The sequence below is a fragment of the Triticum aestivum genome, chromosome 5A (genome assembly GCF_018294505.1).
Source record: "Triticum aestivum cultivar Chinese Spring chromosome 5A, IWGSC CS RefSeq v2.1, whole genome shotgun sequence".
Classification (NCBI taxonomy): Eukaryota; Viridiplantae; Streptophyta; class Magnoliopsida; order Poales; family Poaceae; genus Triticum; species Triticum aestivum.
The window spans coordinates 635908683-635915603 of NC_057806.1; the positions used below are offsets into that span (position 1 = coordinate 635908683).

Genomic DNA, 6921 nt, shown 5'->3' on the forward strand with positions numbered 1-6921 from the left:
GGTAGTTCTGCTGAAAAGAGCGTCAATCCGGGTTAGTTCTAATCAAATCATACCAAAATCATATAAAACTATTGTAAACATGGCATGAATACTTCATAAATTATAGATACGTTGGAGACGTATCAAGCTAAGCTTACGTCGATCTTCCCCGTAATACCATTTCACCTTGAGCAGCAAGCTTGATTTCGAGTTTGTGTCATACCCGTGGTTCCAATAACCTTTCGCTTCATCATTCCTTTGACTTGATGTCATCACCAATTGATTACATCTTCATGAAATCTCTCCACAATTGTGTCATGATCATCATCAACAATTTGAGGTCTTATAGGATATCAATCAAATTTTTGATGGGGATTACCATCCTGGTCCCCCGGTAATTTGTATTGTCATCAACTACTTTCTTGCCTTCTTTCCAACACAAACTTGTTCGTGTTTTTTGATTATACCTTGAGTTCCTTGCTATCCAGCATTTGTTCTTCTTTACCTTGGAGTATTACCGTCTTTTATGTCAAGAATGACATGAGAATTTCATCACCTAATAAGAATTCTTGATACAAGTGATACTTCTCGCCATATCCGTTCATTTCTTGGTCCCCGTGTTGTTGCTAACGGGAATACCGACAATTGAACTATGATGTGTGAATTCAAAATTGCTAGCAACTCTATTGCTTTGAAGTTAATGATCGATAGTTCATTCTTAGACTATAAGTTATTGAATCACCATTCTAGCATTGATCATGCTACCTAAGCCCATATCTCGCGTGCACCCTTCAACCAATGTTTAATTGTGTATGTTTTCCTCGAGCATACATCAATATATCATTTGATCTGACAAATGTTATCTCCATGTTCACATAATTGTGGAAATCCATCTTTTTGGAAATCTCGATGAATTGTCGCTGAGTCCATCAACCACCTCCTCATCCTCTCCATGGTTTAATGATGAACTCTTGTTTTGGAATTCGCTTCCATAGATCATTTCCCAAGAATCTTACAATGTCATCTCATTAATTTGTGTTGCATCGTTCCTTCTCAGGCACCCCAAGTCTGAGGTATCCTGACACCATTTAGATCTGAATCTCGGTCATATATGATGGTTGGAACATATTTCAAAGAGTTATAATATTGGTCTTTATATGACCCGATAAGGTGATGTCATGCCTGACACACCTGGTCGGAGGACCTATTGTTATAGCTTGCTTTTTGGCAAGGTTAGCCTTTTTTCCATGAGGAAATTGTAAGACTTATTCTATAAGTTGTTCCTGATGGATCCTTTGTGTATCCATAGCCTGATTTTTACCTGATGACCATGTCAATGCTATCTTGAAGCATGTCTGTGCTACTCCGATCATCAATAAGAGCATTTGAAGCAGAATGCTAAATTCTTTTTATCAATTATCCAAACACCGTTGTATGGGTAATGTCATGAAATTTCTTCCCCCTTTTCTAAAGGGTTTTCTACGTTATATCCTGTCATGAATATCATGCCTTGCTTGTCCTTGGGAAGGATATACCCCTGAAATATGTGTTTAAACACACTTTCCTTTTCATTGTTCTGTTTAATCTGATGAACACCTTTTCCTTTCCATTGTTTTGTTTAACCTTTCTGGTGATCTATATGATCTAAGCAATAATATTCTTCTGCTTATGTAAACACCTTGGTGTACAACCGTGTCAGTAAGACCCTGTTGCTTTTGTTGATGGCATTTCGGTAACCACCGATGCACAAGAACTTTGCCTATAGGTCCACCTCGTTCGAACGAGCAGGAAAATGGTTCTCTTCGTCCCTCGCCCTTGGTACCGATGTTGTTGTTGACATAACTGACATGCTATTCCCTGACATGCCTTGCTATCATGACCATGCAAGATGTCGCCGCCCCTCTTGCTTTAACCCACATGGTGGGCCCATAACCCATAGTTCCCAGGATCAAAACCTGACTCTCATGTACACCCTGTTGCCAAATTTATTCCTCACGCTTGACTTCATATGTAATTCACGGGCCACCTGCCTAGTGATTTATTCTGGTATCACACACAATACTTATTCCCATTGCTCTGAACCCCTTTCACACTTAGTTTCAGGCAATGAACGATGGCCTATCCGCTTGAAACTTCCATTTTCACCTTCTTACTTTGCTATAGGTGATTTTCCTGAATTTCATCTCGGGAGATGCCTCTATGCCTCGTACACTGAGATAGCCCCAGGTACCTAACATGTTTTGAGCTCCGTAACTCCCGCGTTTCCCCCCTTATCTTTTCGTAAGTACGGTGAAGATCCAGAAGGAAGGACGACAACTTCATCATGGTGCATTGATGTAGAGAAATTAAGACATCAACAAGAGGGATCAACTTCTTCGAAGAGCAACCAAAGGCGAGAAGATTCTTTAGAATTCCGTAACCATATCTTTCCCCCCTTACTCCACCTCTTAAAATCTCGGGACGAGATTTCTTGTAGTGAAGGAGAATTGTGACGCCTGAATAAGTAAGCTACAATAATTTCACACTAATGATGCCACGTCACCTCGGTTATTGTTGTTAATCTCGTGATGGTTCAAAAATGATTCAAATTTAAAATAAAGACAAACATCAAAAGTTTTCAAACATTAAAACAAAAATGTTCAAACTGGGACAAATAAATCCTAAGTAATAATGGTGGAGAAACCACACTTGTATAAAATGTGTAAATACTAAAAAGTGAATAAAATAGTAGCGAAAACAATTAGTTAAATGATTATAAAATAATAAACAATTACAAACTATTTTATATTAGGTGGCAAGTCAATTGTGGTAGTGGCATAAGTATTAATAATATTTTAGGTACAACTTGCGTATTTCATAAAAACAAAAATTTAATAAAACAGAAAAGAAGAAATAAAAGAAAATAGAAAATAGAAAATAATAACTAAACTAAAACAAAAGAAGAAACCCCCCTCCCCTGCTGGGCCGTGGACCAGCTGGCCCCTGCCAGGCAGGCCGGTCACCTACTCCTGTCCACTTTCCTCTGTTCACACAACAGAGCCGTGGCAGACATCCATGGCGCCCTGGCCATGGATGACCTCCACGTCGCCCCTCTAGTCCTATAAACTCACCCCCGCAAAACCCTAGACCGCCCTCGTCCATTCCCCCAGGATCCACCATCGGCCCCTCCTCTTTCGCTCGATATCGAGCTCGATTTGCTCCGCGGTCACCACTGCTTCGCCCTCTTGCCGCGGCCACCGTCGTCGCCATCGCTCGGGAACACGTCCTGGAGGATCTCCGCGCTCGGCTTCGTTCGTTTCGGGGACCATCTTGAGCCGAGGAGCTGCGTAGCCGACGCCATCGCCATCTTCTTCAACTGGCCGCCACCAACTCGCCGTCGATGCCGTCGCTCCGGTCCACCCCGACCCTTCCCGAGCATGCCAACGGACTCACAGTGAGCTTCTCCCTCGGATCCCCCCTTTGTTTTGGACGTCGTAGGCTGCCTTCACCATCGTGCCCGATCTCGCGTGCCCGATCTCGCGTGTACGCGTACGTATGTGCGTGTGTGCTCTGCGCTGCTGCTATGCCTTGCACTGCTGTTGCTTTGGGCTGCTGCTTCGTTGCTACACTGGTTGCTAGCCACTGCGTGCTGCTGCTCCTAGGCGCCACCACTGCTGTTCTATCTGCTGTTGCCCCTTCTGTCGCTGCTGCTCGCCCGCCGCTTGCCTCGCCTGCTGCTCCGCCCGGCCGCGCCTAGCCACCGGCGGCTCCCGCGCTCGCACTGCTGCTTCTTCTCCTTTTAGTGCCGCTGCTGCGCTGCTGTTGCTGCTCGGCTACTGCCGCTGCTACACGCTGCCGTGGCCCCTGCCGCTTGTCCTCGCTGTTACTACTCCCTGTGTTTGACACGAAAAAGGAAAGACGTCGCTCATACAAAAAGATAAGAGGGTTTCATATAAGTGTCTCCCTTTGCACCGAGGAACAAGGTGTTGCGGGCGTGCCAGGGTACATAGTACACAAATACAAGGAAGAAAAGAAAAAGGTAAGGCCTGCTGGCGCTGCCAAGGAATCAAGCGATCGGGTCTCCTGGTTCCCGGAGGCCTCGGAAAGGCTCCGGTTAATTACTCCCGCGGATAGTACCGCGGGACACCTCTGATTAAGCTGTGCAGTCGTCGTCTTTGATCTTCGCTTCAGGTTCCTCATGTATGGTGGTGTGTGAAAGGCGGCGGCAGAGTCCGTGTACTGAGTGGTACACGCGCCGTCGAAAACGTGGCCTTTGCTCCGGCCACGCCCGCCTACGCCGTCTTGCCTCGTCGGCCTTGAGCGGCGTCGATGTAGTTGTTGAAGTAGCATGCATGTTTGAGCTTGGCTTGAACGTCATCGATGACATTGTAGATTCACCGGGAGTGCGAGGGGTATGCCCCACGGGAGTATATGTCGATAGGAGAAGGAGTGGATGGACGTGCGACACATGATGTGCACACATCCGTCGATGACCGCGTACACCGCCGCCAATAGTGGAGGAAGTCGTTACCTTGCACCGTTCGGCACGTGTGACATGTGTTCGTGCCGACGAAAAGGGAGGCCGCAAGATACGCCTAAGCGTGTTCCGGCCGCAGCCGGATGTTGTCTCCGCCGCCATAGCTAGCAACGAGTCATCGAGTGCCGCGCCGCCTCCATAGTTACGACGAGTCGTCGTGACTCGTCCAGCGCCCAGGGCCGGTCCTGAGATTTCGGGGGCCCGGGGCGAAACTAAAACCCAGGGGCCCTTGATTTAAGCATCGAAATAATGTGTTATGGAGAAAATAGACAACAATGCGCGATGCAAAGTCTTGTTTAATGTCATGCTTGAACTTCAACTATGGGAGTACATTATTTTAGATACTGAACCAAAACAACAGAAGCCTTCCCGAATAGTCCACAAGGAATTTGCGTCCAAATTGCATTGTTGGATTCACATTTTTGAGTTCTTGGAATGACTATGGTACGACTATTACTACAAATAGGAGTATCTGAGAAATTAGATAGATGATCGAAATTCATATGAGTGGTGTGGAAAATACTTCTTCGTATCTTCAAAAGTTAAATACCTTCGTATCTTTAAAAAGTAAATATATGGTGCCACGCATGCAAAGTTACTCACATTTAGCGAATTGTGCAAATGATTAAATTAAGAGTTAATTACCCAATTATGACGTCATCTCATTGCTCAATTCAACCAACTGCCATGAGAGAATCCAGATCCTCGTTCTGCGCTTGATCTCTTTGAGATCTACTGCGGGAACATCAATATTACAGAACCAGAACGGTTAATTGTACAAACAGTGAAAGATGTTGACCTGCCGGTAATACTCACCTTTGTAGAGACGACACTCCGGCGCCGGAGATCAGCTCCATAGATCATGTGCGCGCCTGAGATCATGTGCACCGCGCCCCTTGGGATCTGGGTCTCATCTTATACTGCTCTTCTGGTTCACTACGTACGTTTTTTATGGCGGAAAGGCGGCGGCTGTTACGTGCGTGATGGCGATTTGGCGATGCATGCGTGGGTTGGCAGTTGATGCGTGAGTTATGGCGATATATCAGACTCTTCATATACGTACGTCTTTTGAAGAACTTCCATCTACGATACGTAGCTGCTTCTACTTGCGATGGGCCAGGCACACTGAACTTTTTTTTACTGCAGCCAAATGGGCCAAATACAAGGAAATACATACTTGGGGGCCCCTCCACCTTGGGGGCCCGGGGCGGCCGCCCCCCCTGCCCCCCCTCAGGGCCGGCCCTGCGAGCGCCGCATCGGTTTTTTTTTAGAAATGGTATGAGTTAGTTTTAAGTGCCAAAGTTTTTTATGTTGTCGAAAAAAATTGGACCCGGGGTTTGCTTCATTTCTGGCTCCGCCACTGAGTAGAAGGGGGCGCACTCGAGTGCACTGAGTTCAAAGATGTGTGCCGCCGAGTCCCGGCACGATGGTGTTGCAGGCGGACTCGGCGACGGAGGGTGCGTTGGGGACTGCGCACGATCGACGGCTCCAGTACATCGTCATCGTGTGCGGAGAGTGCGCCGGGGGCGCGCATGGGCGGCAGCCCTGACACGTTGTCGCCGTTTTCGCGGTAGTTGTTGTCTTGCGCGGAGAGTGTGCCGAGGGCGCCCAACCCCGGCACGTCATCGTCGTGAGTGGTGGGCGCGCCGGAGGCCGCGCGAACACGGTGGTCCCTGCTCGTAGTCGCCAGGGGTCGCATAGGCGGCGGCCCCGGGGCCGCATGATCGTCTTCAATGGGATGAGATGGAACCGACGGCCCACCTCGACTCCGGCCATCCGGCCGCAGCTCCGGTCACGGCCATGGAGTGGGATGCGGAGAGAGAAGAGATTGAACGAGAGGGAGAGATCAGTTGCAGTTCTCACCTTGGGAGAAAACGATCGGCATGATGGCGATCTTCGTCAGTGGCTCCGGTGAGCCTACTCGTCCTGCTGTGTATGCGGGAGTCTCGGCCGCCTGCGCGAGCTCTCTCGTATGGCCGCGTCCGCCGGGAGTCCTGACCTGGGGCTGCTCCTGCTTGTTGCGTTGGCGTTGGAGGTGGATGGATGTATGCGTGGGTTAATGGATGGATGGTGCGTGGACGAAGGATGGATGTGCTCCCTGCCTCCCTTCTCCGCCTTTTGTACGTGGGTTGTGCTCAGGTATTTATAGGCATGAAGATGGTAGACCGCTGGCGTGACGCCACGCAGCCGGCCGTCCCGATCTTCTTGGAAGAGATATGTACGCCAAGCCGTTTAAGATACGGGCGTTGATGTTTATCTTTCGACACAGGTGTACACCGGGTGCTAGGATCACGTACAACCTGGGCAGGCCATAGCGTACGCACGGGCTGTACCAAGTCCTGGTCATGTGCTAGCACGTAGGTAGTTTTTCTCATACGGGCAAAAAAGTATTACTACAATAGCTTCCAAATAGCTTCATGGCTTTT

General features: G+C 48.2%; 1 long non-coding RNA gene across 1 annotated transcript; it reads right to left on the reverse strand.

Annotated features, from left to right (window-relative positions):
* Positions 1-3886: 3886 nt before the first annotated feature.
* Positions 3887-6592, reverse strand: LOC123108101 (uncharacterized). The gene is made up of 2 exons (XR_006451834.1): positions 5312-6592; positions 3887-5230 (listed from the first exon to the last, which is right to left on the reverse strand). It is a non-coding gene; the product is annotated as an uncharacterized lncRNA (long non-coding RNA).
* Between the last annotated feature and the right edge of the window lie 329 nt (positions 6593-6921).